The sequence below is a fragment of the Pteropus medius genome, unplaced genomic scaffold (assembly GCF_902729225.1).
Source record: "Pteropus medius unplaced genomic scaffold, Ma_sr-lr_union100, whole genome shotgun sequence".
Taxonomy (NCBI): domain Eukaryota; kingdom Metazoa; phylum Chordata; class Mammalia; order Chiroptera; family Pteropodidae; genus Pteropus; species Pteropus medius.
Window position 1 is genome coordinate 18076619 of NW_024349799.1, and position 26827 is coordinate 18103445.

The window sequence follows — 26827 nt, forward strand, 5'->3', positions numbered from 1 at the left end:
AGATGGCAGGTCAGAGGAAGGTTTGGTGAAGGGTGGGGAAGGATACAATCTTGTCTGTTTGCTTCTATTTTCTCGGTGAATTAGAAAGCAAGGTTATCAGCTGAGAGAAAGAGAGACAGTTGTCCCCTGGACCAAGATGGGGCCTGAAGAAGTCCCTCTGACTGAGTGTTCTTTCTGTAACAGCCTGTAGGGTAAAGCCCAGGTGACAGACTCATAAAGACCACCCTGCAAAGGTCCCCAGGGCATCCCACCTTTGGAGCTGGACCTGCAAAGTGCTTACAATCATATCTGGTGCATAGTAAGTGCTATCTGAGGATGCGCTGTGGTTGTTGTTGCTCTTACTGTTGCTCCTACCACTCCTCTGGGCATCTTCAGCCAGGAGACGGGAGGTCTTAGGCACAGCAGGCAGGCAGTGCCTGGCATCTAGAGCAATAGCAGCGGGACTCCGCTAGGAGTTGCTGACCAGACTCCTCCCAAGCTGCAGCTTGGAAGGCCTGGTCAAAGTCCCACCCTCATGCTGATAGTACTGGAAGGGTCAAGAAGCCATCCACACAATCCAGGGTCTATGGGTGGCGAAACTGAGACCCAGCAAAAGGAAAGGACTCGTCCTACATACTACAAAGAATGTGGCAGAACTGGGGTGAGAACTCAGGGCTCCTGACTCCTGTGGTCTGGGGCTCTTTCTACCACCCTGCTTTGCCTTTTCTTCACACACACACACACACACACACACACACACACACACACACACACACACACACAGATATACAGATACAATCTGTGTCAGCCCCTGGTTGTATTTACTTCCCTGACACTTAGCTTCTCCTTTGATAAATATTTTAGCTCTGGGCATTTCAGTCTGGGTCACAACAGCTGCTATAGAAGTTTAGGTCATTCTTTCCTTCCACAGATACAAGCACAATCTTAGAGCTGAGGTTTGTGCTAAGTGTGAAATATTCCACACCAAATGAAGTACAGCCATGCCCTATCTGAGAGGAGTACATGGGGCAGACACTCAGAAGATTAACAAACAAGTAAATACTCAGAAATGATGGCAGTGACAGAAGCACATATGAGGTGTGGCAGGAGTCCAGGGTGGGGCATGGACATGCTGTCTAGACAGAGTCAGGGAAGGCTTTCCCAGGAGGTGATACATGAGTCTTCAAACAGCAAGAGAACAACCTTTGGCCTGGCCTTAAACAAGTTACCTAAGACCGCAGTGCCTCAGTTTCCATGGCTGTAAAACAGGCAATAACAACGGATCATCCTCACAGTGCTGAAACGAGGATTTAGAAACACATATAAAGCACTCAGCCAGGGGCTGGCACAGAGTAAACACTCAACAAGTCATGGTCACTGATGTTGCCGCTATTACCGCAGAGGTCCTTGTCAGACTACTATGGGGTTACTGCACAGGCCAAGGAGAGCCATTGGAACCACTGAATCAGGGAGTGGCAGGCATATTTTGAAGGGATGGGGAGAGCCCAGTGGGCCTGAACTACAAAGCCAGGAGCAATGGAGGAAGACTCCGTCTCAGGAAGAGCTGACTCTGATCATAGCTGGAGAGAAAATAGTGTCTCTTGCCAGATAGCAAGCTCCCCAAAACTGAAGGCGTACAAGTAGATTATCGATAAGCAGTCACTTGGTAGAGATATGGAATGTGAGCATGTGAATGTGTGTGGGGCAGTTTTCTTCTCTGAATCTGGGTTGTGTAGCCCCTCTATTTCTCGGGGTCTATTGTTCTATTTATAAGCCCTTGAGGCTTTTAGCTTTATCACAACTGCAAACAATAGCCAAGCTCCTGCCAGCTTCACAGGAGTAAGAAAGGGAGTGGGGGGCTGAAAACTATTCCTGGATAAGCCATCGTTATAGCTAACAAAGGGGTAAGTATTAATTAAAGTGCAGATTAGTTGTCAGTCATGGATATCAGCACCAGGGCTTAGAATTGCTTAATAAGAGGGTTTGTAACACTGTTTTGCCTTGAGAAGGCAATATTGATCAGGAATCCCTGGCCTGGAACTAATTGAATATTCACCCCCAAATTGCAGTGGCTGATTACTTATAAGATCATGTCTCTCATTGTTACTTGGGAAATTGCAGCTGGGGTTGGGGCGCAGTGAAAAGGAGAGGGAGAAAGTAGGAGGGAGAGAGGGGGAGAGCGATAGAGAGAAAAAGAGAAGGAGAATGTGACCGGAGATGGGGAAAGGAATGGAGGGGTTTTCTTTTTTTCCTGACAAATCAGATATGACAAGGCAGATAACACCTTCATCTCAAAACGACTTCTTATCCCTTGGAGAGGAACGTCTCTGTCCAAGTTTACCAGGATGTGTTGGCAGCGTTGCAATTTTAATGAAGGAAGCTTTCGGTATGTTAATCTTGGGAATAAACTAATATGAATTCCTTCCTCTCTGTGCTGTTGCCTTCCCTATTTCAGCCATTAGGTACTATTATAACATGCTCATGACGCTGTTCAAGGATCCCTGCAGCTTCTGAGGGACAGAGTGGGATCCTGGGAACGTGTACTGGAGCTGAGATAGAGGAAATGGGGCTTGGGGGTTCTTGGCTCTCACAATGTGGCCATAGGTAAGACTCCGAGTGACTCGGGAAGGACAGCATACTCCCTCCGTCGCTCATGTCTTTCTGACTTCCAGCTGATGGCCTGCTCACTTTCACACCTCAAATGCAGACACAGCTGAGCACGGACTGCCCACACATGCATGTCTTTGATCCGCCCCTGGTACATTTGTCTTCATGCCCCGGGATTACGGTTAGGGGAGAAAATGAGGAAAGTGATGGCGAACACACAAGCCAGCGTGACACAGTGTGAAAGAACTGTTTAAAGTGCTCAGAGGTGAGAGCCAAAGCTCCATCCCATTTGAGCCTGGGCTTCAAGGACTAGCATGAGGTCAACCAACAGAGAAGGGTAGAGAAGATATTCCAAGGAAAATGCACAAAGTCAAGGGTACAAGAAACAGTATGGTATGTTCCAGAGACATGAAGGATCTTGCTGGAATGCAGGATATGGCTAGTCATGAGGCTGGGGTCTGGACCATGAAGGGTGTCAAAGGGTAGACTTGGCCCTGAGCATTAGGAAGTATTCCAATAGATACTGTCACAGGCAGTGATGGGGCAAAGAGGTGTTACAGGAAGAGCATGAATCTGGAGGATGGGGATGGGATTGGAAGGCGAGTCCAGCCAGGGAGACCACAGAAAAGACAATTGCAACAATCCAGGGGTGAGCTATTGAGGATCTGACCCAGGGAAGTGAGCTGTTGGGAAGAGGGCTGTGGATGGAGGAATGAGTGACATATTGGGAAGGGGGACAAGAAGGAGAGAGAAGCCCAGGATGATGTTTCTGACTTGGTTAATGGAGTGGACAGTGGCGCCACTGAGACGGGAACCACAGGTGTGTGGAGGAAATGGCAGATTTGTTCTTGCCTGTGCTGAATCTGAGGTCCTTGGAGGTGCCCAGGACAGCTGGACTCAGGGAACAGGTGCTCAGGGGACAGGCTCAGGTGTGAGGGTCACTGAGATAGATTCTGTATTTGAACTCATGTGCGAAGAAGACATTCACTGGCCTAGGGGAATGAAGAGAATGGGAAGCGGGCAGAAGATCAGACTGGAAGGAATAGTCACACTTAAAGCAAAGAAAAACCTTCTGTTACTGAGAAACCACCATCCAAAGTGTAGGAGTGAGCATAATGAAAAGCAATCCAGTACTTTAACAAATTCTTGGTTCTACAGACATAACAGGAGAGAAGCCTGAGTTTTAATAGTAATTTATCTCAATGTAGACTTTTAAACCTCAATTTATCATTGTCACTGACAACACTTGGATTAATCTGTTGCTCAGCGTCTTTGTTGCGGCTGCTAATCCCAGAAGGATAAAAGGGAATTGATATACATAAAGAACTGAATTTCAATTAATGCAACTCCACGCTAATTTTCCAACATATAACCCAGAAACATTCTCATTCATTACAATTTTGTCGTTGCTGATCCTCGAGGGGAAACACGCCCACAGATTTATTTTTTTTTTTTCTGGCATCGAATTCATCATTAAGAATGTCTTGGGAGTCTACGGCCACGCCACCCTGAATGAGCCCAATCCCGTCTGATCTCAGAAGCTAAGCAGGATCAGGGTGGGAGACCACTTAGGAAAACCAGGTGCTACAGGCGTAAAAAAAAAATTGTTATGGACGGAGAGGGAGCCAGTTGGACTCTTCACTCCTCCCCAGTGGTCCACATTTTGCTGAAGAATGGAGTGCAGTTGCACAATTTGCCTGAAGTTTCTCAAGGGCTTTTAACAATTCAGTAATTTGAAGTTTGGGTTTTACATGATTCCCTGTGGAAAGGGAGCTGGGGAACTGGAGACAGAGGCAGATTCTGGAACTGAAACTGACTCAGTGCCTGCCCCATTATCCCACAGGCCTATATCCTGAGTCCTTGGGGTGGGGGATCCAGTGAAGGGGTGCAGTAAAGAACATCTTTTGGAGTTAGGACCCTGCTCTCTGGGAGCTTTGATTCTGTGGAGGGAGATGAACTTCACCCCAATATATGGGAAGAGGACGATGTATTGTAGGGGATGAGAAGAGTTTTCTTACCCATCCCTCCCCAGCACCCTCCATGGACTGCTCCCCATTTGCAGACGAGTGATACATATGCCCACATCTGAGCCTTTGCACAAGCAGTTCCACTGGCCAGGAGCGCCCTTTCCCCGTCAGCCTGTCAAATGCCTCCTCATTTGCCACAACCTGGCTAAGGTCCTTTTCTGAGAGCTCTCTCATCTATGCTCCCATAGTGAGCTTTTTGTTTCCGCCTCAGACCACAGGCGCCAATTCCCCGAGGGCAGAAACAAGCTGCCCCATGCAATTGTGCTCTCAAAGTCCTAACACAGAGGGGCCCGGCCAAGGGATGAGAGGAAGCTGTCGTGAAGTGCCCACTCTACTCAGTGAGCAGTGGTGTGCATCTGCTGGAGAAGGGGCACTATTTCCTTTGCCTTAAAGCACCTTAGTAAATATTGCCCTTAAGAGGCTGTCCGCCCCGAGGGGCAGCTTTTTCTAATCTGTCCCTTATTCCCTTTGACAATGTGCCTACCTGCCCTTGGCTGTCTCAGCTGAGAATGCTTCCTCATCATAACTGCTGGTGGGTGTTTCTGGGTGCTGGCGGCAGTCTCCAAGAGCCGGGCCTCCCTGCCAAGCCCAGATGTAGACACTTTTCAACAAGCTCATTAGAATTCCCTGTCCACACAGGGTTTTCTCCAGCTATATGTGACTGACAGGAGCAAAGCCCTGTTTAAATTAGGTTAGCCTAACCATAGGGAAGTACCCGAAAGCTAACCCCATGTGGCCCTCAATTTAGCCCCCATCTCATGTATGCAGAGTGTGCTCCTCAGTCAGTCATGGCTTTGGATGCAGCCCTATCCCAGACACTGGGATGCCCTGCCCATGACTCCTAGCTTGTGTCTGTTCTGCTTTCCTCTGAGGTCCACCCCCTTCCCTGCCAGAAGACCACCACTTGCCCCTTTCCACTTGGGGCTACTGGCCCTTTTATAGAAAAGCAATCTCTTGTGTTCTCCTTCCAGAGAATTAAAGGGGCTGTGTTCTATGCACGGGTGCTCCTTTTAAAAAGTGACTGAGTGATAGCAGAGAGAGTCACTATCATTGCAAGAAAAATTTAATGTTACTTACAGTGGCCCTAGAACCAAGAGGTATAGCACAGGGCCATGCAGGGTCATAGGAGGAACACTAAGTTGGGGTCAAGAGGCAGAAGTGGGAGGGAAAAGAAACCTGAACCAGAGCTTTTATTGGGGTTTCAGCAGGAAATGCAAGGCAAGATGAGGTGAACAGGTTAGGACTAGCTGGTTTGAATAATCGTGGCAGGCTTTGGGCTATAGGGGTTGTCCCTAGTTGCCTGGTACTTGGCTCTGGGACATCGTAGGGTCGAGGAAATATTGGCTTGATGTGTGGGTTAAATAAAGGGATGGTCGAGGGGTATAAACTTTGGATTAGTTGGTTTGTATATGAAAGGTATGCTCCCAGCCAATCCCTTTGTAATCACTAAGAACTGGCTAGCCTGGGAGGGGCAGTCCCTCCCTGGGTCTGCCCAGCCCCCAAATACCGGAGCATCAAGAATATACAGAAACTAAGAAAATAACATTAATACAATTGGCCCTGTGATGCATGGACGCCAGATAGAAACAAGAATCCATAAAAACATAGTTAGTAGAGGCTGTTGTGGTGATCTATGGCTGTGCTACAACCTACCCCAAACATAGTGGCTTTAACAGCAACCTTGTTATCTACAATTTTGGCAATTTTGGCCTTGCTCCACATGGCATTGCCTGGGCTTGACTCAGCTGGGCCTTCAGAATCTAAGGTGGCTGTCCACTTGCATGTCTCACCACTGAGGGCTGGCTGGGCCCCTCCTCCATAAATTCTCTGCAACAGGGTAGCCAGACCTTCTTCTATGGTAGTTCAGGGTTCTACAGGGACAAAAGAGGAAGCTTTCAGAAGGCCTTGGCCTGGAACTGGCACAGCGTCACTTCTACTGCATTGGCCAAAGCCAGTCATAGGGCCAGACCTCGGGGAAACAGGCTTTGCCCCTGGCTAGAGGAGTTTCATGTGCAGGCAGGCGTGGGAAGAATGGGTGGCCATCTTTGCAAATCAATACATCAGAACTATGCCCATGAGTATATTAGGGGCAGGGGCACTGAAGAGAAATGGGTTCTATGTTAATAGGTAGGGGCACAGGTCCCACAGGGCCATGGATGCCAAAACAGAAAATTGTTTCCATGTTTTCAACATCTTAATGGCCAGCTTCCTGGGAAGCTGCATGGTATGGTAGCAGGGGGAAAATGCAGGCTTTAGAGATACACACCCATGGGTTTGAATCCTTCTCTGCCTTTTAATGGCTATGTAAGCTTGGGGCAGAGCCCTCCAGTAATGTATCAGCATGTTTGGAATAAACCCCAAAGACCTTACAAAAGCCTCCAGGGCCTGATGATCTGAGCCCTGCACTTGCCTTCCCCGAACATCCCCATGCTTTATCCCCTCAGACTGGCCTTCCCTGATCACGCATGTGAAGCACACATTCCCTTGCTTTATCTTCTTCACTCTTATTACCACCTGACCATACTTTACGTGGTCTGTCTCCACTAGAAGTAATGGTGAGGCAGGGCTAGATTTTGCTAGCCCTGACAACTGGCTAGCCCTGACAACTGGAATGACTGGCACATAGTAGGTGTTCAGCCTATATATAAGGAATTGGTTTATGTGATTATGGAAACTGCTAGGTCCAAATCTGCAGTGTGGGCCTGCAGGCTGGAGACCCAGGAGAGCCCATGGTGCAGATGAAGTCTGAAGGCTGTCTATTGGAGAATTCTCTCTTGCTTGGGAAGGCTGGTCTTTTTGTCCTATTCGAGTGTTTAATGGATTGGATGAGGCCCACCCACATCAGGGAGGGCACTCTGCTTGGCTTAGGACCACCAGTTTTAATGTTCATCTCATCCCAAAACATCCTCAGGAAAACACCCAGAATAGTGTTTAACCAACTATCTGGACACTCCATGGCCCAGCCAAATTGACACGTCAAATTAACCATCACAGTTTATGTGTGTTGAATTGATAAGATATGTCTGAGTCTCAGATCTCTTGCCAGTAAAATGTGACTAACAATGCTCACAGCTCAAGATTTATAGGAGGAATAAAGGAGATGCTAGAGGAGAAGGCAGCTAGCACAGCACCTGTCCCCAGGTGGACCCTCAGCTGATGACACTCTCACCCCCTCCCTGGCCCCCTCAGAGAACAAAAGCTTTGAGACCTCCACCTGGGATGTCTGGGTTCAGCTGAGTGAGGCTCTGTGGAGAACACTTCCTGGCTGCTCAAGCTGTGCCACCCCCAGCGATGACATTCAACAGGTGCTGCCTCTGTTTGCTTAAAACATTTCAGGGTGTACCGGCAACACACCACACTAGAGGAACACATTGTCTGTGTCTGATGCCAAGCATGAGCTGGGGCTTCTGAATCCTTACACAGAGAGTGTTCAGTAATTAGTATAATTATTAGGAGGGTTAATGAAGCTGGGAACAGCACATCAAGTGCACATTTAAACAAAACCTTTTTTAAAAAGTGGGTGGAGAAATTTGCCTGCTCAACTTTCTCCTTTATTTAGAATTGCGATTTCAGTGTTGAACTCAATGTGTGGGGAAAATGCACTTTCTACCTTCCCCCCAATTCACCGCAAGTCATGGTCTTCAGATGGCTGTTTATGGCTTCTCCATGCTTGGGTGAACCCAGAGTGGTCTGAGGTCTTCTCACCATCCCTGTCTGGTCGGCAATTGAAGCTGCTAATTCTATCTTCTTAGTATTCCTTCACGTCATCTCCCGCTCCCTGCCTCACTGCCACTGTGCAAGGTTAAGTACCCATATTCTCCCCTGCTGACTCCCTCTAACTGACCCCCCAGCTCAGTTTTCCAGAAGCGCACCCTGAGATGAAGATTCTTGGGAAAGAGATGTACTTAGGAAGTGTTCCCAGTGAAAACCAGTGGAATGCAGAAGGGAGACCGGGAAAGGGAAAGAAGGGAAGAAGGCTGAGTCTCACAGAGGGCAACTTTGGTTCAGTTTGGCAGCAGACGGTGCAGGGTGAGGGAGCTGGAGTGTTTAAATCTCAACGCCTTCAGTCAAAGGTTAGGCCACGGTTCTCAAATCACAGCCAAGGTACCCTGGGTGCCGTGGGATATTTTAATTTTTAAGGACAACACAGCTACAGCTGTCAGACACCACGCTCAAGATAGTTTACAGTTTCAACATTAAATTGCCCTACCTTCCTTCAGATGACATCATATCTTTGTGAAACAGGGTATTTAGGCAGCAGCTGTGACAAAAAACAAGCACTGTTCAAAAATCAGCGTGGAAAAGGAAACAAGGGTGGCGTTATCCAGTCTGCTTCTAAAAATCAAAAAGTTGTGCAGTGCTCAACAGGCACACATGTCCCATTAATACGAAATTGTGAATACGTATAAATAAAACGAGAGTATTATTTTTGTTTTAATGTTTTATATATTATATTTTTAAACAGCTGAGAATCTGTTAAGATATAAATACTCATTAAGTTGTTTAGACCTCACTACATGGAATTAGTGGGTATTTCTTTTCGCCTTGGTGTAAGTGCTATGAAAAAATTACTGAGACAGCAAGGGCTCCATAAATTTCAAAAGTTCCAGAACCTCTGAGTTAAGGACTGCTTCTGGGAGAATGTAAATTTCCAGGCCTTCCTGGCTCTCTGTGCCACAGGCAAAGGGACCTCGAGCCGCCTGAGGGCAGCCTCCAGCAAAAGCTGAGTGTGGGCTCTGGGATGAAGGCACTCTAGGAGTCAGAATGTATGATAAATGATAAAAGAATCTGATCAGATAAGGGCAGGTATGGATTCTGCTACATCAGTGCTTTTCAAACTGCAGTGTGCACATGAATTACCTGGGGATCTTGTTAATGCAGGTTCTGGTTCAGGAATTCTAAGGTGGGGCCTGAGAATCTTCATTTTTAATATGCTCTCAGGTGAGGCTGCTGCTGCTGGCCTGTGGCTCCCATTTGGAGTCAAGCGTTATGCCCTTCCTCTGCTATCACTTGCTAAACTTTACACACTCACACACCCACTAGTTTCCCTCATGGACTCTCCAATCTAAACCGATGTGGGGTTCTTAAGGAAACCTCAGAACCGGATGGCTCTGAGCCCCATTTAGACTGGGCAAACCAAACTCAGCCCTGTTTCCAGCCTGGAGGGCTGTGAGTGATGGCAAGACCCCCTCCAAAGAAGCATCATCCCGCCCAGCTACCCTGTATTCATCTCGCACTGAAGACTTGGGGCCCTTGATATTGAGTCACAGGGACAGATGAAGTCGGAGAGAGACAAAAAGGCAGATGGAGCTCACTTACCACATACCACACACAGTCAAACATCAACACCACCACCAGTATGCTGGCCTCCTGGGACCCAGAAACTCGCAGCCTGGGAAGGCTCTCAGATGTACATAGTAGTCCCCCTCTTTTTTCTTTCTATAGACAGGATATCTGAGTCCAAAAAATGAAGAAGTCAGCATCAGGGTTGAGACTGGAACTCAGGACCTTGGACTCCACACCCAGGACACTGGCTATTCCCTGACTGTCATGTCCAGTTCAGAAAATCTTGTGCTCTAGAAGTTGGAAGCCAATTGCCCCAGGTATTAATAATGTTTCAGATGTTGGAACATTGTGCGAAATATTGTTGGGTATGCTGCCCCAAAATATAGAAGGTGCACTGTCCCAGATGATGTGGCATGCTCATGCAAAAGCTGGGGTGAGTGAACAGTTTCAGTGGTCCCTGGTGAGCAGGGAGCAAGTGCTGCTGCTGAATGTGGCTTTAGCGAAGGGCACTGGTTTCCACTCCCTGGCTCCCCATGTGGTCAAATTAGAGGTCCACAGTCCTCTTCCCCCAGGCAACTGATTACATAGCAAGATGGACCAGGAGATCTACACCCACTTTCCTCCAAACTCAGGCTCCTCCATCTATACCACCAACATCCATGAACCTTGAGCTCAGGTCATACAGAGGAGACAGAGGACAGGAAGTGGTGTGACTGGGTTTTAGCATCAGAAGCGTCTGGGTTTCATTCTGGCTTTACCTCTCAACTAGCTATGTATGCAGATTTTATTATAGTTCCCATTTCTTTACTCCAGCTACTAAAACTATGCATCCACACTCTTGGTAATGAGACCTTGCAAAAGCTCCTAATAGAAGAAATGAAAATATTTATCTCTCTTATGGATGTGGGGCTTGGCCATAAGGTTTAATGTTTTTGCATATCTTAGCTTAAAATCTTGCTCTTAAGATTACCTTATGGTTACCCATAAGGGGCACATGTTCTGGGTAACCACTGGTCCCAGGAGAATAAGAAGACTCCTGAAATAGACCAACCCCCAGCTTGGAACCAAGCCCAGTGGAGCCACAGCTGTCAGGGAGAAGTAAATGCTTGTTGTCATCTATTGAGTGTTCGGATTATTTGTTACATAGCATTATGTCACAATAGCTGACTAATGGACTATCTGACCTTTGGCTAGTTACTTTTGTGCATCTCCGTGGGATGCAGTTTCCTCATCTATAAAAAATGGGCAATAACACTTACCTTGCAGCCCTTGTGTGATGGTTTAATGAGCTATGACATGAGTAAAGTACATGGCATAGTGCTTGCTCTTTAGAAGGCTCTCAATAAATGGTGATTTTATAAAGAAGGAAGGGTCATTCTATATGAGCTGCATTTGACAAAAGGGTATTGAGTGCACACTGCTGATGACTCAGGACGAGACATCACTGGGATAGATTTAAAATACTATTCCTGTTACATGATTCATATTAGCCTTAGACAGGTCTTTGGAGGGTCTGAAACCTCCTTTCCTAAATCTCAAACCTCACACCTTATAATTGAACGTACATCCTCTCTTCTTGATCATGGATTGACCTTCTCTTTTATAAATGTTTTGGCAACAAACACAACTTTCCAAATCTCCTATCCCTTCAACAAGACAATAGTTGTGACATTTCATCTACAGGACACAAATAACAGCGGCAAAGCCATACATATCAGTCAAGGGTGTGATACTGGAAACTCAGAGTGCTCTTCAGGCCTCCTAGATGCTCCTTCTTTCCTGCCGGAGTGTCCCTTCAGATATGGACCCCTTCTCCAGGGGCTGGGATTCTGCTCATAGTGTGGAACCAAAACAGGGACATGGGACAGTAAGACAATCTCAACCTTGAGCTTATTCAGCAGAAGGAGGAGGGTGGGAGGGAGCAAAGAGGTGATGGAGGATCAAGATGTGACCATGTGAACAAAAGTCCTTTGGGAATTCACATAAATATTGAGATCCGGTGTTTCCCAATTTGTGAATGGGGGTTCAAGCTAATCTTCTCTAAATGTGAAGCTGTAGGTGGGCCCTAGACATCTGGGACATATATTTACATTTACGAGTTTTATTTAAGTGGAATTCTTTTGCATTTGCTTTACATCTTTTTTTTTTTTCACTCAGTTCTGTGTCTTATGCATCATGGCTTGTCAATAAGCATAAGACATCTAACTCACTCTTCTTAATGTCTAGATGGTAAATTATTCAGGAGAAATTAACAGTGCCACTCCCTTATTGATAAGCATTTAGGTGATTTCCAATGCTTCTATTTATATCTCTCTATTTACATCTTTATACATTTGTCGAGGTGGCCGCTTTTTTAAAAAAAAATCACCTCAGGTTACAATATCAAAAAACAAAAATTACATTGTTAATTTTTTTCAATTCTACTGAAAATCAGTTGTTTGAAGGCAATATCAGCATGCCCAGATGATCTATGCAGGTTACAGACGGTTGTGGTGATTTTAGTAAAAATGACCTGATCTCTTAGGCTGTTGATGGTGAAATAGACTCTCAGAGACAACTCCTTTGGCCCAGGAGAGTCAAAGAAATGCAGAACCATTCCTTTCCCTGACTTTGACTTTGTAACTATGCCTGTTTTGTGTCTTTAGCCCATACTTCACAGCCGTAACCTATTACTACTGCTGGGAAGAGAGCAAAGTCTATTGAGGGAATGCAGGGGCTATCAGAGCTGGAAGCTTCCTTAGAGGTTATTCAGTCCTATGTCTTTATTTTACAGATGAGAAAACTGAGGCTCATGATCATACAATTTGCAAGAAAATAATAAAAGCTAAAGTTATTCTTAGTGTGTTTTACATATTTTAAGTCTCACATGTAATAACAACTCAGTGAGGTAGGCATCTTCTATTCCCATTTTTCAGTTGCAAAAACAGGAGAAGAGGAAAAGAGGAGACTTGAACCCTGGCATTCTGGAGCAAGAGTCTGCACACAATATCACTATAGGATTGCCATCCCCTGTAACTGAGTGGAGAGGGAAGCCAGGGTCTCTGACCCAAGGTCTCTGCCAGGGTCTCTGACCCAAGGTCTCTGCTTTGTCCTGTCATTGGTGGCTCTTGGGCAGTGCTGCCCATGTGTGGAGGGGCTCATGGCCTCTCTGTCCATGTGTCTGTCTGTCACAGCTGTGATCTTGGGGGGGACGTTGTAGGTGGACTGCACAAATGAATAATTCAATAAAAGTGAATAATTTCCATGGCAACCTTGCCAGCACGTGACCTGCTCTGCTGCCTCCAAGGGCTGGGTTCTCCCTAATAAAGAGACACATTTGTCAGACTACACAGAGGAAAGTGGGATAACGCTTTCTTTTAAGGGAACTCTAATGAAACTAGGTTGGCTGATGGCAGCAGGGCCAGGGCTTGTAGGAAACTTGTTTAAACACACTGTCGGCAGATTGGAGTTTGTGGCAGGCCCAGCATACCTGCAGTATTAGGAGAAGATCTGCCCTTTCTGCCAGGGGAGGGGCATGAAGATCAGTTCCCAAGTATGCCTGAATCTGGAACAAAGAAAATGCAAAACCCTATGTTCCCCTACAATTTACAAAAGACACCCAGGCACTGGGTTGCAGAGTCTTTTCAATATCCCTTCATGGTGAGTAAAGGAAACTGAGGCCCAGAAAATTGCCTCTGAGAATTTAGCCTAAGGTGACTTAGCTGGCAAGTGACAAAGCTTGGACTCAGACCCAAGTGAGGTGGTCTTTCTACTGTGACTTGATGCTCTTCATAAGCAGACCCACCCAGGCGCTCAGACCTAGTTTCATGATATGGAAGATGAACTCCCAAAGTGGGAGGGATGAACCATGCTATTGACGTTTGTGGGCTGGATTAGGTTGGGAACAATTGGGATCATGTTTGGGGCTCAGCCTGGGTTAGCAGTTGAAACTGTCAGGGGTAAAGGCACAAATTTGGGGCATAATTGATGGATTAGCCTGTGGTGAGAATTGGGCTAGGTCTGGAACAGGGCTGAGACCCAGACAAAGATCAAGGTCAAAATCAAGGTCAGAGTCAGAGTTTGTCTTGGAACTGGGGTCAAGGAATTAGCCTGTGCTGGAGGAATTAGAATCTTCTCTATGTAGAACTTGCTGAAAGTACCTTGCTATCTTCGCTGTGGAGGAATGAGACCCATGCTGAAGGTCTGAAGGTCTGGCCAGGGTGGACACACTACCAGGTGGGAGCGGGTTGAACGAAGTCACACTGGAACTCTCAGGGTGGCTTGCCAGAGTCAGAGGAGAGCAGAAACACATATCATGCCTGCAAGCGCAGGAGGGAGGTGATCAGGAGATAAGATGCAATCGAGAAAGAAGGAGACAGAAGCAGAGTGGGAATGAGGGTGGAAGTTCAAATTAATATATTTGAGTGGCTTTGAGAGGTGGCGGTGGGGTTAGGTGAAGGACAGTCAGAAAGATCTGATCTGGAGACCTCTTGGGGCCTGAGCCTTTATACTGGTCCCGCAGGGTCAGAGGAGAGGCATTTAAGAGGTAGTTGCCCTGGGCCTCCCACCTCTGAGGGCAGGAGCACTCATCTCTCCCTAAAAGGCACTCACTGACTGGGCTCAGTTCCTTCCGAGATTCTGCAAACCTTCCCTAGTCATTAAAACCAGCCCCACCCAGCATGCCGTTGCTGTCCCAAAGACCAGTATTGCTTTTCTTGACTGAGCACTCACTCCCCTCCAAAAGTCTGTACACCTTTGGCACTTCCCTCCTCTTTGCCTGTGGATTTTGGTGTGCCTGAGACCCTGACGAAAGAATAAGGTAAACATGACCCTGTTACCCTGGGCTCTTTGTGAACTATAAGAAGTCAGTGGAGTTTATGGTTTGCCTGGGGTTTTATAATGAACAGAGTTGGGTTTAGGGCTTGGTTCCACAAGCCCCAAGGCTACAAGGCTGTTTCCAGCCCATAAATGCAAATTAAGCAAAAAAAAAAAAAAAAAAAAGCAAAACAACACTGTTTCTTCTAGTTAAAAGAAAATGGGAGTAGGAGCAAATAATTTAAATCATAAAATCAGAACCACCTTATATGGCAGGGAAAGGGAGAGCAGGGGACATTTCTCCTTTAATTATGTTAGGTGATCAACCATGGACATCCTTGTTAGGGTCCTCTGAACATGTAAGGGAGGGGGCACAGGGACGGGAATTAGAGAGTGCAGAGGGGCAGGTATGGGCAGGGTAGGTGCGGGTTCTGGGGTTTAGCTGGTAGCATCATGAATGGTGCTCCCTTAGTTCAGATTTATTTTCATACTTAAGGACAGACCACATGCACCTGTAGGGGACATCCCTTTTGCACCACTTTCAGACCCTCTGGCTTTACCTCTCTGTCCTTATTCCAGCCTCTGCTCTGGTGGGCAGCTCCAGGCAGGCTCTGGACAACTTCGTGCTGTGCCTCCCCTCAGTCCACACCTACAAGTCTTATCTTCTTCCCCAGGTTAGGGGAACATTGGAATCCACTTGGGTATCACCCAGAAGTGGGGAAGTATGCATGCCCCATGGGGTGAATCTTTGACCAGTAGAGGTTGAGAGTGATAGAAAAGTACTTCCTTCTTTCTCACTGCCTCCTCTTCCCCCAGAGGCCATCCTTAGACGCGTCTCATGCTGCTTCTCCATGGCCCCACTGAATCAAGCAACCGATATGCAAGAGTGGCTAAGCAGATGGTGTGTCCTCCTCTCGGCTTTCCTTTTTCCTCCTCACTCCTGGGGTGGACTGCATAAGGCCCCCCGAAGACATCCTGATCCTGACCTGAAACTTATGAACGTTCCCTTATGGCAAAAGAGGTTTTGTACACATGATTGAGTTAAGGATGTTGAGACGGAGAGATGATCCTGGATTATCCCAGTGGACCCTAAATGCAATCACAAGTGTCCTTATAAGTGGGAGGCAGAAGGAGATTTGATTATGGAAGAAGGCAATGTGAGCACTGAAGCGAGATGTTATTCCATTGACTTTGAAGATCGAGGAAGGGGCCACAAGCCAAGAAATACAAGGAATGCAGGCAAACTCTAGAATTTGGAATAGGCAAGGGAATTGATTCTCCCCAGAGCCTCTAGAGAGCACACGGCCCTGCTGACTCCTTGATTTTGGCTCAGTGAAACGGACTTTGGGCACCTGAATTCCAGAACTATTAGAGAAATAATGAAAGTTATTTTAAGCCACCAGTTTGTGGTTATTTGATACAGCAGCCATAGGATCCCTCTCTGTGCTCTCTAGCTTCACACCCCTCAGTAATGTGCTCACACAGAAGGGTAAGACATCATCTGATCAGAAATCGAGCCCAGCTTTGTGCACACAGATAGCCTTGCTCACTCAGGTTTATGATTTCATAGATAGTGGTATGCATCTACCCCATCCCCACAAGGAGACAATCATAGCTGACTCAGAGCCTGGCATGGGATGGGAATCAGGCCACTGAGAGCCAAGGCAGTGAGAGAAACAACCTCACAGGGATGCCTGGGGTGAGGTCAGGGCCTGATGCAGCTGTACGCCTGCATCGGTAAGTATGCAACTTCCTATACTCCTGAGTGGAGGCCTGGTATGGTCTCTGGTGGGTTTATGAAGGACTGGTCATTCTAGGATGTGTCTTGGAGGTCCAGAAGTCCTGTGCCCACTGCATACTCTCATATTAGTTAGTATTTGTCTATAGTGTAAATGTCATCCTCTTAGGCGTAGCTCACTTCTGCAGTATACAACCTGAACAACCATACAGGGTAGACTTGATGAGGTGCTCCACCTTAGGTGAAGTGTCTTACCTCTTTATACCTCTATTTCTTCTATAAAATGAGAATAATCAGAGCACCGCTTTCATGATGTTATCTTGAGGACTTGGTAAAATAATTCATGAGGCCTCTGGCATAAATACTTAATAAATGGTAATGGTATCTGTTGTTGCTGTTACTATTATTTTCATAAAGGTGATATAGGCACCTTCATGGATCCCTGCTTTTCAGCATTACTGCCCAGTTATTTAGCTCTTTGATGAGCTATAAACTCTAAGTATCCAAAGCTGTTGGTTGGACATTATAGGCCTAAGGTTTCTTCCCGCATCCAAGATAAAGCAGCTAATCCGGAGACTTACTGAAGAGACCACAATATAAAACAAACCATTAGGGCCAGGGGCCAGTAGGCAGCCTTTGGAAAGCAAGGTCAGAAGAATCAGGCAAGTAAGAGAGCAAAATTAGGCTCATTGCCACATATAAGCACCTTGTGTTTACTGCCCCTTTTAACAGACAAGAGAGTCTCAGAAGGGGTCGATTACTTGCCCCAGGTCACAAAGCCAGCAAGTTGCAAAACCACAATTCTAACTCAGACCTCCTGATTCCAAGGCCTTAGCCCTTTCATCTACACCTTCCTTAGGCTCTTATGCAGAAGAAAAGGTCTTTTGTTGTTCTGTGACCCAATTTCCAATGTGGGGAGTGGTTCCCTCACACCATCAACAATCAATTCTCTGACCCCAGTAGGTGTCTGAGTATGCACCTCAATTCAGAAACTGTCTACCCGGAGATAGTGTCAGATCCCACAGGTTAAGGGTTCTGCCCCACAAGATTGCACCCACTTCAGATGCCAGTCACAAGTGCAGGCTGTAATCTGTGCTTCTGACTAACTGGCTGTAAATCCAAGATTGCCACTACCTCCTCCTCGGGTTTGATTAATTTGTTAGACTGGCTCATAGAACTCAGAGAAACATTTTACTTACTAGATTACTAGTTTATTATAAAAGGATATAACTCAGAAACAGCCAGGTGGAAGAGATGTATAGGGCAAGATACGTGCAAAGGGATCAGAGCTTCCAGGCCCTCTCTGAGGGCTGCACTCTCCCCAAATCTCCATGTACTCACCACCCTGAAAGCTCCCTGAACTCCATTTTTGGGTTATTTTTTTGTTTTTGTTTTTGTTTTTTTTGCGGGGGGGAGGGTCTTCATTACATAGTCACGATTGATTAAATCTTCGGCCACTGGTGATTGACTCAACCTCCCGCTCCTCTCTCCTCCCTGGTGGTCAATGCTGAAGTTCCAACCCTCTAACCACATGGCTGACTCCTTTGGCAACCAGGTCCCATCCTTAGGTGACTTAGGGGCTTTCCAAAAGTCTCCTTGTTAACATAACAAAAGACACTTTGATCGATTTCATCACTTGGAAAATTCCAAGGGTTTTGAGAGCTGTAATCCAGGAACTGTAGATGAAGACTAATTATATATATTTCTTATAAATTACAATACCACAGAAGGGAAAGCAGGAGGGGAAAGATGCCACTCCACAGGGGTGGCTTGCATTTCAGCCCTTTGGACGACAGCCACAAGAGAATAAAATGAAGTGACAATCTGCAAGTGCGGTCTCTCTTTTTCCAATTCAGCTCCATCTGCTAACAGCAAATATCATTTCAGGCTGTGGAAGAACTGCTGCTTTCGGGAACCTTTGTCACATCAACGTAAATCTCTCACAATTTCCTTCTGCCTTGGCAAAGACATTCTTTTAAATTACATTGCACACCCAGCTCCCACCCTCATCCTGGGCGTGTATGTTTTATTTGATGGCGGCCATCAAACAGGCTCTGATTTGATTTGGGGCCTTTGCAGCCATTAAGAATAGATTCTTTGCTCTTGTATCCATTTATGGGTCAGCCCACCAGAGTGGGATAATAATAATAGTGAAAATAGTAATGCTGACTCTGTGCCAGCACTCTGCTAATCTCTTTATATCTAGTATTTCTTTTAATGACAATAATTACTACATAAGGCCGATATTATTATTGTTCCCATTTTATAGGTGTGGAAATGAAGGCTCAGAAGAGTTCAATGATAGAGCCGGGCTCCAGTGCCGGTTGTCCAGCACCAATTGTCCATTCACTTAATGCGTTGCCTCCCATCCCCCATGGACTGGAGGCCATGAAGCCCTTTGATAAGGGTCATTTGCCTGACAGCTCCACAACTTCAGGCCTAAAGACCAGCCCTGTATTCAAACTGAGTTGCAACTAGGGTGCTCAGACAAGAGGCTCAAGTCCTAAAGGCCTATCCCCTTCAAAGTCTTAGGCAACAATTCTCAGTCAGGAGTGATTTCTCCTCCCAGATTTGGCAAGAGGGAGATAATTTTGTTTTCCACGACTTGGGGCAGGGAAGCACTCCTGGAATTGGGTGGGTAGAGGCCAGGGAAGCTGCTCAAATCCTGCAGTGTACAGGGCACCCCTCACAACAAAGAATTATAGATTTCAAAATGTCAACAGTGTTGAAATTGGAAGCCCTGGCTTAGGGGCAGGAAAGGAGACAGAGTGTGCAGTTCTGAGAACAGGGGCAGCCAAATACTCTGCAGACCTACAGTTATAACAAGCGCTTTCCTTGTATTCCCTGTATTCCAGGCAAGGCTGTGAGTATTTCTCATAGGTTCGCTAGCTCAATCCATTAACTGCCAAAACAACTCAGGGAGGAAAGGATTATTTTTAGCATCTACATTTTACAGAGGAAGAAACAGAAGGGTGAGAGGTTAAACAATTTACCCCAAATCACGTAGCTCATGAGTTGCAGAGCTGGGATTAGAACTTGCTCCCAGCTGCTCTTGGCTGCTTCTCTTACCTGCCTCTGAGAGTTGCAGAGCCCAGACTTTGGAGCTCCCACCCCCACCCCAGAACAAGTTCAAGCCCTGGTTCTGACACTTACTATCTATACGACTTCCACAAGTTGCCAACTGTCCTGAGATTCAGTTTCCTAACTATTTACTAGGGATCTTGTGTTTGTTTCCTAGGGCTGCCATACAAATTAACACAAGCCTGGTGGTTTGCAACAACAGAAATTTATTTTCCCACAGTTCTAGAGACTGGAAGCCCAAAGTCAAGGTGTTGGCAGGGCTGTACTCTCTCTCTGAAGACTCTAGGGGAGAATTTTTCCTTGTCTTTTTCAGCTTCTGGTGGCTCTAGGCATTCCTTGGTGTGTGGTCGCATCACTCTAATCTCTGCCTTCATCTTCCATGGACCTCTCCTCTGAATGTCAGGAGTGATTTCTCCTCTGTCTCTTATAAGGACACTTGTCATTGGATTTCGGGATAATCCAGCATGATGTCATGTTGAGATCCTTAATTTAGTTACATCTGGCAAGACCCCTCCCCCTTTTTTTCCTAATAAGGTCACATTCACAGGTTCTAGGGGTTAGGATGTACACATGTCTTTGAGGGCCACCATTCAATCCACTATAGAAGTTGATGCCTACATTATTGAATGGGATTATAAATGTAAAAGCACCAAGCACAATAGTCAGTAAATCTTAGATGACTCAAGGAGGCATAGAACTTAGCATATCTTAGGGACTTGATAATTACTGTGGAAGGAATTGCATGAATGGTATAGTGGAGTGATAGAATTCCTCCTAGCTTTATTCCGGGCTTTAATCAGTGGTCCTGATTATTTGATTCTGTTCGTAGTCTCTTGCTTCATGATGAGTATCTGAGGTTAGAAGCTTGTGTGGTTTCTTCATCTTTGCCTTAGCCCTGCCTACTTATGTCTGCCCTAGGCCAGCACTGCATCTACCCCGTGGGTAATTCCAGGATCCTAAAGTAGGCACACAGACCTCAGATCCCAAAGTTATCCTACCTACATTTGGGGAGGCAGGTTTGCAGACCTGCCTTTTAATTCCATCTTTGAGAGGGGCAGTCATTAGTGCCGTTTGCTCAGTTGTCCAGTTCTCCATGCTTCTGGACACATGGTGGGGTGGGAGGTTGGACTTCCTGGCTCCCTTTGATTGTGTGCAGCTGTAGTTGGACCAATGAGTTTAAATGGACGATATGTTTCAGTTGGAACATTTAAATGCTGGTACAAGAACCTTAAGAGGTGTTTTTCATACACGCAATGCTCCAGAAAGTGACTGACTGTCCCATCAGCTTAAATATCAGGGAAGGAGGGTGTGGAGCAAGATGGCTTAATGAGCCTTGATGGATAAGAAGCACAAGTGAGGTATGTACCTTGGTGGTTCTAAGCCACTGAGATTCCCAGGTTGTCTGCAGCCACAGCATGACCTAGCCTCTCCAGACTGACACTCTGAGGAAAGGAGGGAAGTGCAGGCTGGAAAGTGCCCAGGAGTCAGCACAGAGGAAAAGCTGACCACATTAGGGTCTCTGAACAAGGTGTGATTCTTAGAACACGCTGCGCTCTGCTCCCCACCAGGGCCTGGTGATGTATAAAGGGTTCATAGCCCATGGGCCCAATGGAAACCTCTCTTTTGGGTCAAGGTGAGTCTCAAGAGACTTCAGGGAGGGAATGACGCAAAACTTACACTAAAGATGGATCCCAAGACCAATGTGTTATGGACTTGATTTTGACTGGGTTTCAAAAATAATATCTCCAAATGCAATGTGATATCCTGGATTCAATTGTGGAGCAGACAAAAAGACATTAGTAGAGACCCTGGAGAGATCCAAATATAAATCTGCAGTTTAGTTTTCTACCAATGTCAATGTCTCAGTTTTGATAAATGTACCCGGATTACACGAGGTGCTATTAACATCAAGGAAGCTGTGCGGAGGGCACTCTCGGCACAGTCTTTGTAACTCTTCTAGAAATCTAAAGTTATATCCAAATAAAAAGTTTTGAAAATAATCTCTCACCGCTTAATTGGTATCAGGATTCCTTTGGGGATGATGAAAATGTTCTAGAATGAGATAAAGGTGTTGGCTGTACAACATCACAAAATGTACTAAATGCCAGTGAATTGCACTCTTTAAAACTGTTAATTTCATGTCATGTGAATTTCACCTCAATTTAAAAAATAGATTTTGAGGAAAAATAATAGAGCAGCAACTGATACCACAGTTGCTTGGGGTCTGCATAAGCCTCACACTTAGGGACAGCTCCAAACTTCCCTCTTTCCCATCACACACTTTGCTCTGTTCTCCCAAGGACCATCTCCTCCCTGCTCTCGACACCCTTTCCTAATCCGCAGTCCAGAAGCCTTCCCAAACCAGCTCCTCCTTGCTCCTCTACCTTCCCAGACAGTCCTACCCACATGTCTGTTGGTTCTTTTCACAGAGTGAGAAAAATAGTAGCAATAATAATGACTCCACTCAACACACACCAGTCATGGTGCCAAACTTTTTACAAATGTCAATTGATCTTCATGAATAACCCTCCGTGTTAAGTACTATTATTATTTGTATTTTATAGCTGTAGAAGCAGAGAGTTGGAAAGGTTAAACTCCTTCAGGTCACCCAGAAGATAAGTGGTAGAGCTGGGATTTGAACCCGTGTCAACTCACTCCAGGGCCAGGGTGTATTGGGACAACTGAAGGGGTAAAAATCCTCCTAAAATGTCACAGTTAGGGTCAACCAGTCATAGTTTCTCTCATTCACTATTTGAATAGAGCTCTAGACCCTGTGCTAGACACTGGGGTTCCTATGCTCTAGGCCCTGTGCTAGACACTGGGGTTCCTATGCTCTAGGCCCTGTGCTAGACACTGGGGTTCCAGCAAGAAGATGGCTTTATCCCTGACCTTGTGGGGCTTATAGTCAAGTTGAGGGGTGGGTAGAGACAGTAATAAGCAAACATTGAGCATGTAATGTAAGTTGTAACATGTACAAAAGAGGAAGAAATCTGGTGCCACAGTGGATAATGACAGAGGGGACCGAATTTAGATTGGGGAGACCCCAGGAAAAGGAGTGGGAGTTAGCGAGGGCAGTCAGGGGAGGATCTCAAGAGAGAGGAGTCTAAGAGAAGGAAGGTCCTGAGATGAGCATAAATTTGGCTCTTTTGTGAACCTGGGTGCGTGGTATGGATGGGCTTGGAAAGTTCTAGAAAGAGAAAGGCAAAATAGGGCTGAAGAGATAGGCTGAGAAAGGAATTTTTTGGGATGGAGGAAATCTGAATGTGTTGGTCAGCTGAGAGGAGGCAGTCAAGGAGGGGGTTAGAGTAGGAATGAGAGTGGGGTGAGGATGAATATGGGGAGAGGATAGTAGAGCAGATGTGAAGGCAGGGTACATAAGGTCCCAAGGAAGGGCCTAGACACACCGTGGGCATTGAGTGGACAGTGAATGACCTGTCAAAAGATCAAAGACTTTATGGCCAAGTAGGACATCTGCCAGAAACAGAATCATCCCCAGACTCTGGCTGGGAGCTGGATGTGTTTGTTAGGGGGAGAGAGGCTTGCTCAGTCAGCAAGTTGGTAGGTTTTAGGGCTGTCTCTAGCAATGTCCTGCCATTGAGAAAGATTCTGGAGAGTGTGGGATATGAGACTGAACAGTCATCAGCTGAGGGAATCTGGCTTTGAGCACCTCCACCCCCACAGAAACAGCAGGCACCAGCAGATCTTAGCCCCTGGGGTCCCACACCCTTCGCTCTCTATAAGGGCAAAAATGAGAGACCTATTCCTTGGGAAGGGTTAGGAAAACTACCTTTTCTAAGTTAAGCCCTCTGCTAAATACTTCCTGTGACTCATCCCATGTAATCCTCATAACATCTCTGCTAAGGAAAAAGGAGTCTTTTTGAGATCAAATGGCAGAGCTGTGATTCAAACCCAGGGAAGACAGAATCCCAAGCTCATGCTCATTTCCCACATCACACTGTTTCCAGGTCACAAAGGGCTGCAGGTAATAGAGCACTTTAGAACATTGTTACTGGTGATGTTGGGATGTTTAAATGAAGAGAAGTTTTCTATGCCTGAACAGGGCCAACTTCCTACTCAGATGAATGGAAGGATAAATTAACTCATCTCACTTTTACTGACCATCCTTTGGTTCCCAAAGACCAATCAGCTTGGGGGAAACTGAGGCAGCATAGCTCTTTGTCCTTAAATCACGAGGCAAGCATTCTTGGGATGTGCTCAGGTAGGCCATGCTGGCCAAACAGTGGTGTCCATCTCTCCTGCCTGATGGACCCCTGATTAAGTCTGACTTTCAGATTGAGTCAGCAAAGAGGAGTCGGTCCCCTTCCGATGGGATGAATGGCATTAAACACTGAGAGCCTCATCTTCTAATCACATTACCTCACCCCAGGGGGTGTTTCCCAGCCCATTATCACATGGCGTGGTTGGCTGGATCTCCATTTGTCACAGCAAACATCAGGCATATGGTAATGGTCCCGTAAAACATGCCCTGTTGGGTCTTAATGTCTATTTAATGACACCTGCTATGAAGGCTCCCATAACTGAACTCGTAATGGGAGATGAGGGGATATTAGATTTTGGAGAAGGAGAGTTCTCTGAATGACAGGCTGCCTCTCCTCAGGAGGCTGATGCCTTGCTGTGTTGTGTGGGAGTGGCTGGTATGAAATCACAGTGTTTAACCACAGGAGGGACTCTAAGAGAGGAGCTGGCCAAAGTCCTCTTTGTTCTCATGGGAAGAGTCGGGGAAGCTAAAGCTCTGAGGGAGGGGGATAAAAATAATTCCAATGGGGAAACTTGGAATATCAAGTTTGATTTATATTTCTTTTTGCCAACCATTGATCTATGTTAAAAATGAATGCAAAGCACTCCATTTACTATTTGGAGTGAGGAAGAAAAACTAAAGTGTGTGGGAGTAGAAAATACCCCAAGAGAAGGGAATTTATTTCTTTCCTTCCCAAGAGTTTAAAACCTTCTAACCTTCTTTTTTTCCTCCCTCTCTTCTTCCCTCTTTTCCTCCCTCAGTTGCTCTTTCAGTATCTCTGGCCTTAATACTCATCCTCAGATAGAGAGAGGCAGAGTTTCAGACAGGAAAGTAGAGAGAGATTTCATTTCTCTTCCATGTCAAAATCTTACCCCGGGATGATAGCAGAACACTTAGATCCTCATTCATTCATTCATTCATTCATTCATTCACTTACTCACCACAAACTGTGTTAAATGCTCAGATGCTTACTATAGTAGACTGTTTTCCAAATATGGCTGCACCAAAGCTTCCATACTACTTGCTCTTCCATAATGTGACCTTATCAAAAAGTAGAGTCTAATTCTCCACACCTTGAATCTCTGTTGGTTCTTGACTCATTTGTAACCAATAGGATATGGTTGGATGTGATGCTGCATGACTTGTGAGGTCATTTGCAGCCTCCATCTTGTCTCTTGGAACACTTACTTTGGGGGAAGTCAGCTACCTTGGAAGTCTGTCTAGAGAGGCTACAAATAGATACTCCAGTCAACAGCACCACCTGAGCTCCCAGTTGGCAACCAGCATGAACTGCCAGCCATGTGAGGAAACTATTGGACTTTCCAGCCCAGTTGAGCCTTTGGATGACTGCACCCCCAGCTGCTATGTGCCTGCAAATTGCATGAGAAACTCCAAGCATCAACTGCCCAGCTGAGCCCTTCTGAAATTCTTGACCCACAAAATTGTGAGCAAAATAAAATGATTGTTTTAGGCCTCTAGGTTTTGTAGTAATTTGTTACAGCATAGTAAATGGAAAACTCAAATATAAACAAAATTCAGTCCTTGCATTTGACAGATTTACAATTTAATCAGAGATTGGAGACCCTTAACCACTGGCCAAACTATGATATGGTGGGTGCTTTCACAAAAAGACATACACTAAAGTTTGCCAGACAGCCAAGGAGTATAGAAAGTGGGGGAGGGCAAGGGTGTATCACAGGAGGCCAAATAGGTACCATCTTGAAGCCAGGACAAGGAGCTCTGGAATGCCCCCAAGGTGGAGGGCAGTAAACAAGGGGGTACTCAGAACCATTTGTTTATGATGGTGCATCTTCCTAGAATATGAATTAAACCTATTAGGAAGTAAATTAAAACATTTTCATATTAAAACCAAGAAGAATATACTACAAAATAAAAATTACGTGATATTTTAAGATTGAATTAGAAAATTTAATCTCATCTTGCTGAGGCCTCAGTGAAGGTATAGTTTTATTGATTAGGGGCCCTTTGATAGAAATTTTGAGAAGCTCTGTGTAGGTGAGGGGTTGCTCTCAGGAGGTTTACATTTGAGAGTGTGATATGACCAGACCTGCTTTTGGAAGGTTTCTCTGGAAACAATTGTGGAAGATGGTCTGGGCACGACTGAATGTGAGAGGCCTGTTCAGTGTTGGAATGTCCAAAGTAGACACTCCATAGAAAGGGAGGGCAGTGGAGATGAGAAGAGGGGTCCATGTGGAAAGACTTTTTAATGTTAGAGTTGACAGCCCTCCCACCCAGCCTTCCACATCTCTGTTTGGATGTCTCTTTCTCTAAGAAGTTTTCATCTGGCCTGGATTAGAACCACTTCCAAGTGGTCTGATAGCTCCCTGTGTTTGCCCTCATCAGACCACCATCACACTACACAATCATCATCATATCGACATTGATGGCATTTATTGAATGCTTTCTGTGTGTCAGGCAATTTACTTGTTTCAGCTACATGTATATTTACTTGTCTAAAACGACACCCCCTCCAAATGTCTTAAGCAGAACTATTCCTCTCATATGAACAGTCTAGAAGTAAGCAGGCACCAAGGATGTCATTTGGAAGTCAAGTTCCTTCCAGTTTCCTGCTCCAAACATATGGTTTTATTCTCATGGTCTTAAGGTAGTGGGATGGTCTGTGTGTGTTCCTGGCAAGAAGGCAAATGAAAAGTGTCTCTCATGAAGCTTCGTTCCTTTTATTATTCAGGAAAGGCTGCCCTCACCAAGACTTCTATCTACTTTTCATTGGCCAGAACTGAGACATGTGGCCAACATAGCTGCAAGGGAGTCTGAAAAGGTGAGTATTTTGTCAGGATACATTACTGCCCCACCAAAATCATGGCAATTATTATAATTTTATGGCTGAGGAAATTGAGGGGTAGAGAAGTTAAGTAATTTTTTTAAGGTTACATAGTTAATAGATGGAGGAGCTGAAAATGGCATGTTTATCTATCTATATCTCCTAGGAGGCAACAAGTGACCTGAGGACAGGGCCATGTATTTATTCTTTTACTTATATTGCTATATCCTCATCACCTGGTATAGTATTAATGG